The sequence below is a fragment of the Callorhinus ursinus genome, unplaced genomic scaffold (genome assembly GCF_003265705.2).
Source record: "Callorhinus ursinus isolate GAN/ISIS: 27379988/994484 unplaced genomic scaffold, GSC_fseal_2.0 scaffold14, whole genome shotgun sequence".
NCBI lineage: Eukaryota > Metazoa > Chordata > Mammalia > Carnivora > Otariidae > Callorhinus > Callorhinus ursinus.
In genome coordinates this window covers 31,461,673-31,475,901 of record NW_027397076.1, presented here as the reverse complement: position 1 = coordinate 31,475,901, position 14,229 = coordinate 31,461,673, and the positions used below count along the sequence as shown (strand labels likewise).

The following is a 14,229-nucleotide window of genomic DNA, read 5'->3' as shown; positions in this document are numbered from 1 at the left end:
CTCAGTCTCAAAGTAACATGGCAATTCTTGCTTTGCACTCAAGATGCAGTGAAACTTATCAAACCAAGGATCCACAGCTGACTGTTTTGACTAAATGAAACAGAATTCTAATATCCCAGGTATATCACACACTCTTAACCATAAATTAAGCCATACTATTTCTAATTTTATAAATTTTTGCATTGCTAAGTAAGAATAATAAGAAAGTATTCTTAGAACACATTTGGTATCAGTTTGTCCCTAAGGAGTCAAATAATAGCCAACATAATTACTAGTTGGTTTTCGTGAACTATACCCTGAATGTAGGAAATTGATAGAACTACATGTACCAATAAGGCCTACTGAGATGGAAGTCTCTATACTAAATGTTTGTGAAATTGGTAAAAACCTATTTGAGCAGATGTAATACAATAGGAGAAGCTTTGAGCATTTAGAAAATATAAATTCCTGTCCCAGTTCTAACCCCTTTGCTTTGTGGTCTTGACAAGCCTCTTGTTCTCTCTTAGACTAATATCATGGCATTAAGAGTTTATTTAAAAAAAAAAAACAGAACCTGTATATAAAGGTAACATATCATTAATAGCATTATTATTAGTTTAATGTTATTTATTTATAAACAAAATTGTGTTCCAAACAGATAGAAATGTTTGTTTTAGTGAGAGTACTTAAATATGTTTTTATTAAAGTTGACTGGTCTTCCAAACTCCTGAATACTAAAATTTTAATCTTTTATCTCACCTAGGTCTCATTAATTTTTCTCCTTCCAATTTTTCTTTAAGAAAAGAATTCTATTGTCTTGGATCGCTTTCTTTTATGTTCTTTTAGAATTTTTTTTTTGTTAAACTATCCCTCCCGCTCAAACAACTCTGTTTATCATCATCACCAACAATAATGATTTTAAACACCTCCCATAAGTCATAATTACTATCACTTCCCATTTTCTGTGGTAGCCTATGTCATTTGCCCAGAAAGGAGTAAAAAAATTAGTATTCACTGTAGCTTCTTCACTTTTATAAATGGTGTTTCTTCCTGCACTGCTTTCAGCTGCAGTTCCAGAAGCACTTACTGATTCTGAAACTCTCCCTTGGGTGATTTTCTGAATTGGAAATTGTGACCTTGAGGCTGTACTGATAGATCACTTCTTATATGCTCTGATTCCATGACTATGTTGAATCCCAGAGAAAAGCATCTTTCCTTTGCTCTAGGAGATTCATTCATCTCAAGGGTCTTTATTTTTCTTCCCTCATGGGAACCATTTTATGTATGTGCACACTCTGGGCACTGAGTACAAGTAGAAACATATGGCCAGTAATTTTCTTGTGATGTATTCACATAGGAAAAAGAGGGAAGAGGTCAGATAGAACATATAAATCAAGTGGTAACCTCAGGCAAATAACCTCATGATATAACATGTATGAGTCAGAAAATATTTTTTTAGTAAATCACACATCTTAGAAATTATAACTAAAAAAAACTTTGCCTAAGAATTGGACTCATTTTTGATGATTATTTTTACATTGGACTATAATGCTCACACTAATACTAATAAATCACAATTTGCAGACTAATCCGCCTTGTCTAATTTAATAATGACTATCACCCAATCAAATAGTATATTAAGATTTTTCTAGTTTACATGAGAGGAACCTAAATCCCAAGGACTCCCAAAGAGTAAGCCCAGGAGCCAGAGTTAGAATTATATCTATCATAATTCAGAGAACTCTCAGATCTTAAAAACTGTCTCTACATATTGAGGAAATATTATAGTCAGCAAAAGTATTAGTTTCTGAGTGCATTAATGAAGTCCAAGTTATTAAGATAAAAATAACTCTTTCCAGTCCTCATCTTCCACCCTGATGAGTTATGAAACAAAAGCCTGGGATCTGGAATTTGGACACTAAAGGAAACTCTTCTCTTGGGATTCACAAGCATACATAGAAGACCTTGGTAAAGTTGTTTGGGAAAGTCTCCACATTGCTTACTCTGCCCTGGAAGCACACATTTGAGAAGACATGTAATAAATTATGGATTGTTTAAAGGTTCAATGTAATACAGTGAAATGACAATCATCCTGAAAACAAAGGAGTTGTTGGACAAATCCTACACTGGCAGCAACTCTCTCCTGACTACAGGCCTCAGAGCTGTCACTGTAATCTGTTCCCTCCATAGCTCATCATCAGTCTCCACTACAGTGTCTTATATACCACCTCCCTATTAAAGAGGTTGGCTTAATTAAAGAGGAAATATTACTATATATTGTAAAGCCAAAGCAGCCTTGTGATACTTGGATATCAAACAAAGGAGAGAACCAAAAATGAAAAGAAAGTAGGAAACAAAAAACAACTCTCATATTTTAGTGCACATGCATATCACATCAAATGGCTTCTTGGTAGCCCTACAGATGAAATGTTAGGTTGTTAATGCTAATAAAGCAGAGTGTTTACTAATTTATCATAAAATAAATCATTGGCTTTGTCCTAAATTTTGTGATTCTATAATGTTTTTGTTATTAATGCCAGTGTTCAGAATTGGGGATACTGGTAATCATTGAGCTTTATCATATGGTTTAGTTCTGGGTGGTAGAACCCAATTCAGGTTGATGCAAGCAAAAAATGGAGTGTTTGGCTGGCGTAAAGAGAAGTCTAAGAGTAGAAACGGCTTTAGATATGGGTTGATATAGATGTTCAAATGAGGTATTCAAGAAGAGTTCTGTAAAGGTAATGCTTCATCACTGCTTTGCTTTTATCTTTGTTGACTTTATTTGAGCAGCTGTACTCAGCCGCAAGTAGTGCCAAGTGATAACCAGTGACATCAAGGTGATATTTTATCACTTTAGACATCTTCTTGAAAATAAACAAATAAACAAAATACTTCCTTTTTCTATTGACAGTAAAATCCACATGTAATGGCCTCACTGTTCCAGCCAAGGTAATGAGTTTAGTGAGGAAACTGAAGTGCCTTAAATGATCAGAGCTGGGTGGCATGTATTGCTAATGTTCAAGGCTGAATCAGCCTCTGTCAAATCGCATGGATTAAGATTGAGGAAAGACTTATCTTCCAAAAGAAAGGCAAGGTGCTTTTACCAAATGAAAGGGAAGTGTTTTTTGGGCAAGCAAAATAATAGTTCTCCAGTATAATGGTACCCATGGGAGGCAATGAAGATTAACATGGAGTCTAAGAATAATAATGTATGCACAGAGCTTAGTGTCCTTGAACACTGTCACTCCCTTTATTCAGTATTCGGACACGATTTATTGGCAAGCACTGTGTTAATGTTGTCTTCAGTTAGCAAAATGGAGTTGAAATTATCAAAATCCTGGACCAGAATGCATCAATTGGTATTACAACCATACTTGCTAGACCTGCTGTCAAATGAAGCTAGGATATTTTCCATCCAAAAGAAAGACTGGACCACAGAAACTCAGCCAGTAGAAATGTAAAAGAGTTGTTGATTACTTGAAATAAACAGAAATAGGAACAGGCAGCTGGCAGGAGGAATCTGAGATAGGCCGATATCATTTTGGGGGGAAAAAAAATCTCTGTAGATCTATATTACAGAGACTAATAGAGCTCCAAGTACAAAGGCATACTCTGAAAGTAGCAAACTCACCTGCTAAACCAAGGACAGCTTTCATAATGTCTTCCTCAGAAAATATATTGGCCTTTTTAGCTTCATATTCCACTACCATAGTCAGTTTCAAATATTAAAGTATGTTAACTGTGTTCGTATACCATGTAAGTGTAAATGCCATACTAAAACCCAGGGCCATTGTAGATCAAGGGACATACCCATGTAGGAAGCACACACCATGGATTTATGATATAGTGAGTCTGTGCAAAACAACCAATCAAACAAACACACACAATTAACACCCCAAATTTCATGCCTAATCCAAACAATCGAAATAGAAACCTTATAATTAAATCGCAGTTAATTTGAGGGTACTCAAAAAAAGGATGATTAAAAATTTAGAACAAGTGTATCCATCCTCTAGTCAGCTTAAAGCTAGAAAAATTGAAAGTGAATGATACATTGTTTTATTCAGATTACATTACCCAGCTCCTGTGTATAAGTGCTATATCTGGTTTTGTCTCATCACAGTTTACCAAAGTATGTGGGGTTTACATATGTATATTTGTGTATGTATATATGTATGTATGCATTTACAATTCATACTCTCCTCAGTGGCCAAAGTATTCATTACAACTCTTAAGTCTATGCTTTTAAAAAAGCAATTCTGGTCTAATTTAAATGCACTGAGAGAAAAAGGATTAAGTGCATGCACTTTCATTTAGCAGGTTCAGCTAGCTTACTTGTGCATCCAACGTAATCTCTTAAAAATTACCATAAGCAAAATATAACAGATTGTAAACGGTTGCTCATATTAACTTAGCTAAGTACTTGTAATCTGCATAAGCATTATTTAACAGAACGTACTTGTGTAACAGTATGATACCTCCAGAGTTTGGAAGGCTGTTATGTGACTCAATCATATTTAGCAATCAGAAGGCTAAAATAGAGAATACTTAAACAGTAGATACTTTTTAAATATATGCAGATGTATTGTTTTTTCCAAACTGAAAAGTACATTTGAAATTAGAAAAAAAAAATCTGGTCTTCCTCCTGGTATTTCATTTCATTAATCTTAGTTTGAAATAGATACAAAATATAGTAAGGAAAAAAAAAAAAGAGAAAACCATTGTCCTGAAAAACAAAGTGCTTTTGATTTGTAAGAACTGCATGTCAGTGAGAGAAAAGGTTTTTCTAGAATTCCAAAAGTTCAGCTTTAAATGTTGAGGGTAAACTTTGAAAGACTAAGAAATACAGTTTATATTATGAAACATAAAGAATGGAAAAAATTTTTTTAAAGATTTTATTTATTTATTTGAGAGAGAATGAGAGATAGAGCATGAGAGGGAAGAGGGTCAGAGGGAGAAGCAGACTCCCCGCTGAGCAGGGAGCCCAATGTGGGACTCGATCCCGGGACTCCAGGATCATGACCTGAGCCGAAGGCAGTCGCTTAACCAACTGAGCCACCCAGGCGCCCAAAGAATGGAAAATTTAACATGATGATCTTCCAGCCCAAAAGGAAGTAAAGATTCAGATATCTGGGTCAGTAGTTTCCCAAGTACAGTCCTGGAACAGCATCATCACCTGGAAACTTATTAGAAATGCAAGTCATCAGGCTCCACTGGGATGTCCTGAATCAGAAACTCCAGGGGTAGAACTCTGCAATCTATAGTTAAATAAGCCCTCCAGGTGATTCTAATGCATGCTTGAGAACCCCTGGTCTAAGCTGAAAGTGATTTTAGGATAGGAATGATTTAGAAATAGTTGTTTGGGAAAGAGTCATCACACCTGCCCCACCTACAGGCCAAAACCCTGCATAGGGCCAGAAGTACTCAATATTTAAAAGCCTGAGGGCGCCTGGGTGGCTCAGTTGGTTAAGCGACTGCCTTCAGCTCAGGTCATGATCCTGGAGTCCCGCATCGGGCTCCCTGCTCAGCAGGGAGTCTGCTTCTACCTCTGACCCTCTTCCCTCTCGTGCTCTCTATCTCTCATTCTCTCTCTCTCAAATAAATAAATAAAATCTTTAAAAAAAAATATTAAAAGCCTGAGAGTACAAGAGAATCCCTGGGTATGGATATGGTTTCCCTTTTGCGCATGTAATACAGAAAAGAATGTAAACCTTTTATACGTGTTCTATCCAACATGAGGTCAGGAGCCGATAGCAACTTCAGAGTCCTAGGTAGTGCAAGGAAAGCAGATGAAGTCTTCTATCTAGCCAAAGATGGTGTCAAAAGTGTCAAGAGGATCTAACGTTGAGACAAGAAGGACTGTTTGAAGACTTTGGTGACCAAAAATTGGCAGAATGCATAGATATTTCTCTTTCCTTATGGCAGGGTGATCTATAACATTCTGCCTTGATCTTAAACATAGATCACCTGGAGAAAAAGGAATATAGAGAGAATTCTGAAAGCAATTGAGTTACTTTGAACTAACATATTGAAAATGGGGCCTTATAATTAACTTTCCATTTGTAAAAAAGTAATGGCTGCTGTAGTTTTTTTATATCATACTTTATAACTTCATTTTTAAAATGTTACCATTAAAATAAGCAGAAGGCTTTAATAAAATAAGAGCTCCCTGGTTATATAATCAATATTTTATTTTTAACTGGAAAGATCTGGCTGTGCATTGATTTTAACAATTTTAATAATTAATATTCAATAATTATAAATTGTGTTTTAAGAATTATGCTAGGTGCCTCTCATTTGTTTTTCCAATTATACATATAACAAGTTGCTGGGTTAGATGTTACTGTACACATGAGAAAACTGAGACTTAGAGAAATTAATTTCCCATTACACATCCCACTACAGTAAGATGAAAACATGGGTATATGATATCAGAACCTAAGATTTTAATCTCTATGCTATGCCAGAGTGGCAACAACTAAGGCATGAAGAATGTACACAGTTTAGCTTAAATACTAAATAAAACACTTGTTTTGCATTATTCTAGGCAGTTGATAAATATTTGTTGAATGAATGGATAAATACCATTCGATTTATACAAACTCACTTCTATATTTGATTCAGATGGGCCTTACTTAATCACCTTGCCTAAATAGCACCACCCTCTTCTTGAATGTCTCTTTAACCTGATTTATATTCCTTCTTTACACTTAAAATTATATGACATATATATCTATTATAAATTCACACAGTTTTTGTCTTTCCCACTCATCTGTTAGTTCCGTGAGGATAGGGCTTTGTCTCTGGTTCACTACTGTATCCTTAGTGCTTGGTATCTAGTAGAGATTCAATAAAAATCTCCACAATACAATATTTATAAGTGAAATAACAGTATTCTTACAATTTTTAATGACATATATTTGCAAATGAATAGTAACCTTCGGCTAATCCCTTTTCTTCTATTTCATAGATCTTGAATGCTAATAAAACATTCCATAGCCTTATCTATGGGATTTAAGGAGACATTTTCTGAATGTTTGCCAGAGGGTCAATAAAGACTTTAACTTCTGTTGAACACCCCTGCCCAAGATGGTTGCATTGATTGTTTTTGACATGTTTGAAGCTGATAGAGTGCCACCACATTGTAAGCTTACAGAATGACATTTGGATGTGTATGTAGAGAAAGGTGAGAAGCGAAAGGCTGAGAAGACAGAGACCAGTTTAACAGCGGAGCGAGGTGTGGGGGAGGGAGCCAGGGGATAAAATACCACCTTGCCTTCCAAACATTTATACCACCCTCTTGTGGTAAAGGTAATCCCAAACTCCACGGGGCTACTGTCAGATCAACTGGTGATTCCTCATACCGCCTGCCCATCATGGTTAACCCAGCAGGGCACAGCAAGTTCCTAGGCAGGGAGCCAATTACAACAAAAGCACAACTCAGAACAAGAGCACAAAATGAAGGGTTTTAGGACAGCAATATAACACTCAGCAATTCTCAGGAACCTTTTATCTCTGCAGGCTGGAAAAAAATTTGGTTCTTACTTGTTTTCACCTAGCAAAGACATCTTGTTGGCACCAGGAGCCCCAGAAAGTATCTGCCAAGTCCATGTCAGTCTTGGCCAGTTTACGACGATGTGCTATACAATGCATTAAACTTTATAATACAAGAAAGCAACCTGTGAGTACGTAGATCTCTGTGTTAAAGATCCAGCTAAAATGTAAGGATTTCCTGATTGTCTGACACTTGGGGTTAGAATGATTTAATGCTTCAGTCCCAGAGCGAATTCAATAGCTGTTAAAAAGCTATCCTTTTGCACACTTAGCTTATAGAAAACATGTTTTAGATACACTTTTTTCTCTCTTTTTTTCCTTTTTTCTTTTTTTGGTCGTTGGGTTTTTTTGTTGGCTGTTGCTAAACAGGCAGACCATTGTTTTCATTTGTTAATTTTTCTCTTTAAGTTAATCATGACTCCTCTCAAGCTTTTTATCAGCTTAATCTTATTTTCTGGGAGCTCCACACAAGCCAGACAATGGAGAGAATAAGAAACAATGCACAGCAGTTTTGTGTGTTTTGTTTTGTTTTCTTTTGTTTTTCAAGTATGCTTCTATCAGAATTAGAAATACTTAAAAATAATTTTTAAATCTCATAAACATAGATCTGAAGGCAAGGCTTATGCTCACCTTACGACTAGTTCTTGCATTTCTGATATTGGGTACACACAGGAAACCCTCAAGCTTTCATTTGTTTGATCATGAGTATAGAGAACTATGGAAAGAAGTGAAACTGAGAGAAGGAAAGAAATGGGAAAGCGATGGCTATTTCCACAGCAGTTTAAGAAATAGGCCAGAGCTTCGGAGAAAAACAGCCAAAGGTGAAGATTTGCCACTTTCTCACTAGCTTGTTTGTCATATTGGGGAAAAAATAAAACATTTTCATAATGAGAATGTTGCCCTTTGGTGCTAAATAAATATGCCATTAGTCTAAATGAATTTCACAGGCCCTTCCTCTCCCTTTTTGAATTGAATATTCCTTTCAGAATGCAGAAAGGGGATTTGTATGATTATGAAGTATCAAGACTGAATTCTGGAACACAGGACATGAGATAAGTAGAAAGAGAGATGGAATGTCTAAAAATTATGACAATAGAATTCTTAAAATGTGGTTCCAAGTTATAGAAAACATATTTCCTCTAACAAAATAAAGCCAAGCTGCCCCAGCTAGTACATCATTACTTCCCTGTGATCATTTTTTTTAATTTTTAAATTTTGCTTTATAAAGAAGAAAATTAACATATCTTTTCAGATTCATTATGTAATAAAAATAATAGAGGCAAGGAGACACAATTTACATTATATGCAAAGTGCCTCAGCTTTAACGAATGATTTGATATGAATGAATAGGCAGACAGCCTATTATTTCATATAATGCAATCAATGGATTGGAGTGTTGGTTTGTTAAAGCCTGGCCAGGATATTCTAGTGTAAGGAAATCTTTCATGATGGCCAAAGGTAGAAAACTCATCATTCCTGGATCTAAAGAATGACTAAATTCCCCAATTACTGTATCTGAGGACTGTCAGAAAGAGAAAAAGCTCATTAGTTCAGCATAACTACCTGATTATCCTCACACAGTAAAATCTTATTTTTTATGCAAAAATGGGCTGCATTTTGAAAAGCACTGTTGCATGGAAAATGTATTAAAAGAGCTCCATGATACATGCCTAATGTTTTTGTATTGTTGGGGAGTTTGGAAGACAGTATTATGCATACAGATGTGTTACAGATCACTAAAGATCAAGAGCTTTCAGATTGCAAAGTCAACAGGCTCATACAAAAACTGAAAGAGACAAGCAGCATCTTATTTGGAAAATAGGAGCTTTGAGGAATAGAAATAAAAATGATATTCTAGTCACTACACCCACCCTATCCAACATTCTGCTTTGCATTCTAGATTATTAAAAAAAATAGTACACACTTTAAAATTAGTATTTATGAAATAATCTACCAAAATTTTTCAGAAGGTAGAGTTGTATAAGAAAGGGTTGACATCAACATCTGTACCAATTTGGGAATAGACAATAAAATAAGTAAAAATAGACTTTGGCAGACTGATTTAATAATAATAGGGTCTTTGTAAAAGAGTGAAAAATATGACATTTCTTGAAAATATTTAACAAATTTTGACAGTTTTTTTTTTCCTTTAAAAGGAGCATTTTAAATATGAAGTTTGAGTAACGGCAATATTTCAAGTTTAAAGATAATTTGTGTTTCTGGATATGGAAGCGATGACCCCCAATTTGAAATGGCTGGGATAAACATTTTAGTAGTTAATTTCCTGTAGCTAGACATTTTAAGCTTTGAAAAATCAAAATTGCCTTAGGTTTAATTTATTGTTAATGATGCTTGGTAAGGAAAAAAGTATTTTACATATAATATGTTCCTCTTAATAATAAGAGAAGATCTATTACTGGAAAGTTCTAATGTCCCTAATTTAAAACATAGTTAAAAACAAGTGAAAGAAATGTATATGAAAGGAGCCAGGTGTCCACGGTATCAGGATCTGGCTTACCTCCCTTTTGCCAGACTTCCTGGCGTTAAGCTCAACCCTGCCCTTGCTTCTAGACCCAAAACTCTTCCTTGCCAGCAAGGATTTAATTCACTGCCAGATGGTCAGCAACAAGTTGTCATTGCTACCAATCTGGCTCTGACCATACAGGCCAAATCAAGAAATTAGACTTCTGCTTCGTTTCTGGGAATGGCTCTGTAACAGGAGATTGTCCCTGATCCCCTGTGCCAATGTTCCTCCTTAAATAGCCTGTCTTAGAACTTCTTCAGTCCCTCAAGCCTGAACCCTGCTTTTCTCTCTTGTCAATCCCCATACTCCTAGCTTCTGGAGACTGCAGTTAGTCCCCTAATGTTTGTCGCCCTGCTACTTCCTGCTGTTTTGTTTGTTTGTTTTGTTTTAGCTTATTATCTGGATCTCTGAATAGTGACAGCTCCTAGATTGTTCATTGCCATGCTCCACTGACCTGACTATTGGTGATGTGCGGATATCCCTCTTGTAAAGTCCCTGATACCAACCACTTACCTGTACCTGTCTTTTGTCACATATTCTATGGACACTATATTCTGCTCCTCAATCCAAATAATCTTTGTGGGAAAAAAAATGCTTGGATTTTGTTCTAAAGTGGCATTTGGAAAACAGTTAAAAGGCAGATTCATCCAACTCTGGAAAAATGAAACAAACAAAACAGTGAAAATCCCTCTATGACAAAATACAGTAAAATAGAAGTCCGGAGGACAATTGAGGACAAAAATCTTGAAGAAATTTCATCTAACTACAAAATATGGAACTTGACTAAGATAAGCCTATCCCAAATTTAAACACATTGAGTCTTTGAGTCTTAAAAGAGACATTTATCCTCATTCCTCCTGTCTGCTTTGTGACTGAGAAATTTAAGATGAAGGGTATTAAAATTGTCAGAAGGTGGTTCTCTGACAATTGGTAAACATCTGGTGAAGCTGATCAAGAAGAAAGAGATATAAAGCACAAGTATTCAATATCATATATGAATACTACATATAGGCATTTTTCTTTATAAGCATTAAAAAAGGAATGAGAGGATATACTAACTTTATTTCAATAAACTTGAAGATTGAGATGAAATGGGCAAATTCATAGAAAACTCCAACATTTCAAAACACTTCAGAACACTTATATTATTAAAGAATCTGAATCAATAATTAAGAATATTCCCACAAAACTAATTTCATGACCAGATTGGCATCACTGGCAAATTTTACCAAAATTTGAAAAAAAATGCCACCCTTACACAAACTATTCCAACATATAGGAAAAAAGTGGGAGATCATTTATGAAACTCACATAAACTTTCAACAGACAACTTGTAAGTCTAATAAATGATTATATGAATTATTGCGTAGATGATAAAACCTAATTAAAAATAGTACCTATATAACACAGATAAAACTCCGATGACATCTCAGGGGAAAAAAAAAATAATGCTTAAGTCTCGGCACTATCAATCAAAATTCTTTCGATGCCCTTTCTATCAGAAAATAAAATATATTATTTGTTTTTTATAGGCACACTAGAATATACATATTCTTAAGATTTTTATAGTACATTGTGAATAAGCATAAAATTGACAATCTCCTCAGCTCAGAATGTTTTACCGAAGGGTGGCCTGCTGTTTTCTTTTGTTTTGTTCTTTTTAAAAATGTTTTGTATGCTTATTTTTAGCATGCATATCATGGCAAACAAGGAAATAGTTTTCCTCTGTATTTTATCTTCCATGTGTATCCTCAAGTTTCTGATCAGAAGTAGCTGTCAAACCTAAATAAATAACTGAGCAGAGGGTAGATGTTGCCCAGGGTAACAAAATGTACATTCTCTGTTTAATATACTTTATGTTTGAAATGTAAAATAACTTGTTATCTGTTTATTTAATTTACAATGTAAAAATATAGTTATGAATGCATACTGGTGGAACTCTTGCCAAAGTGACTTATTTAAAACAAAACATAGCAATCAGAAGTGAAAAATTACTCTATCAAAGTACATTAGACTGATTTGCTAATAACTGTGTTCTATGTATGACTCATATTTCAAATCTTTCTCAAAGGTAAAATATGGAAACAGTTTCAAAAAAAGTTTTGATAAAGATTGTCATTAGTATGAGGTTTGCAGTTTTTGTATACTCTTTTGTTGCTTTCTTCTATCTCCCCTCATTTAAGCACTGTTCCTCCTTGTAAACGATAAAATTTAGCCCAAAATGTCAGGAGACACTTGTAGCAGTTTTCAAATATGGGCCAAAATTCTTTGACATTTCTTTCATCCAGGTGAGTGATCTGTGCTCCTTCCTTTCGAATCTTGTCTCTGTGATCACTTGACCAACAGAATACAGTGGAAATGATTTCTCTGCCAGTTTCCTGACCCAGGCGGTAGGAAACTGGGATCTAATTTAAAAGTCTCCTAATATTGTCTTAGGAATTGATTTTGCTTTAGGTAATCTGTAGGGATTGAATTTCATTTTTCCATATTAATAAACAATTTCTACAATATCATTCATTCAACAACCTCTCCTTTTCCCCACTGAATTACAATCTCTCATTTTCATCATCTGTTGGCTGGAAATTCCACCCACCAGGACCTTAGAAGAAGCTACCTGTTAAAGATAGGAGGACCTGGGTTCTTTAATGACTGCTTGTACAGAATACCACCCCACCTTCTATCCCTACCACTACCTTTATCTGAGTAAAAAATAAATAAATAAATAAAACTCCACGTGTTAAACAACTGAGATTTGGGGTTTTATCTATTACAGAAGCTAGTGTTACATTGATTTTTATACTATTGAAATATAGGTGGAAATCTTTTGTTTTAGATATTGAATACAAAGATATCTTAGTTTATAATTATCTTTTTTTATACCCTCCTTATTTGATTATAGTATCAAGTTTAAATTGGCACTCTAAGCCAGATATATTTCCTTCATTTTAATTTTCTGAAACAATTTGCATAATATATAGATGATCTAGTTTTTATTTTTTTATTTATTTTTTATTTTTTATTTTATTTTTTTTTAAAGATTTTATTTATTTATTTGAGAGAGAGAATGAGAGAGAGAGAGAGCACGAGAGGGGAGAGGGTCAGAGGGAGAAGCAGACTCCCTGCCGAGCAGGAAGCCCGATGCGGGACTCGATCCCGGGACTCCAGGATCATGACCTGAGCTGAAGGCAGTCGCCCAACCAACTGAGCCACCCAGGCGCCCTGATGATCTAGTTTTTAAAAGTTTGGCAAGACTCATATGAGCCTACTATCTTTGGAGGGAGAGGGGAATTTTGGCTACTTTTGGTCATGGATCCACTTGGCCTTAAAAATGCTATGAAAAGAAGTAGTAGGCACTTTTACTGCATGAAAAAAATGCACAAATACATATTTACTCAAAGTTTTGCACTTAACTTTAGGTCTGCTTTAAGGATTCATTAAATCAAGATTATAAACCACTGACTCCAGCACACTTTTAGTCATGGGTCAGAATGCTGTCATGCCTTATTGAAAATTTCCTTTTATTCTTTTGTTGTTTAGTGTTACGTTGCTTATAAATATAACAAAGGCTCGTTTAAAGATTTTAGTACTTTGTTCTGTCAAGCTTGTTTTAATATGGGAAAAAATACCATCGAGATGTTTTTAAAAATTGAAAAGTCATCACCATTAGAAGGAATACTAGGTCACATTTAAAGCTACCGACACTGTAAATTTAAAATAAAGTATAATAACTAAATCAAAGAACATTTTTAAAAATTAGCCAAGCAGAAGTCAACAAACCACGTTGTTTTTTATTAGGACTTTATTTTATTTATACAAACAAAGAGTAGATAATTTAGTGGCTTGAAATAGCTGTTAATTATTTCTTATCTGCATTTAGACAAGATAAATCACCCTTATGTTTACCTAGAAATGGCCAAGTACAAAGGGCATTTGTGTCCATCTATTTCCTACATTTAACTTTACCCCTTCTTGCTTTATGCATATATATGCACTGTAACAGTACATCTCATCATGAATAGCTAATCAGAGGGCCCATCAACATGCAGATCATTTCTTGGCTAGCAGAATTGTTGATGAGCAACAAGTCATACTTCCTGGTCTCCAGCTTTTTTTTTTTTGGTCAGGCAACCCCTGCTATATGATGTGTGCCAAATAGCCTGAAGAAGTAGCTA

At 35.0% G+C, this 14,229-nt stretch overlaps 1 pseudogene; it reads right to left on the bottom strand.

Moving 5' to 3' along the window:
* LOC112832533 (small ribosomal subunit protein eS17-like) overlaps positions 1-3,689 on the bottom strand; it is an 84,907-nt pseudogene extending 81,218 nt beyond the window's left edge.
* Positions 3,690-14,229: the final 10,540 nt, after the last annotated feature.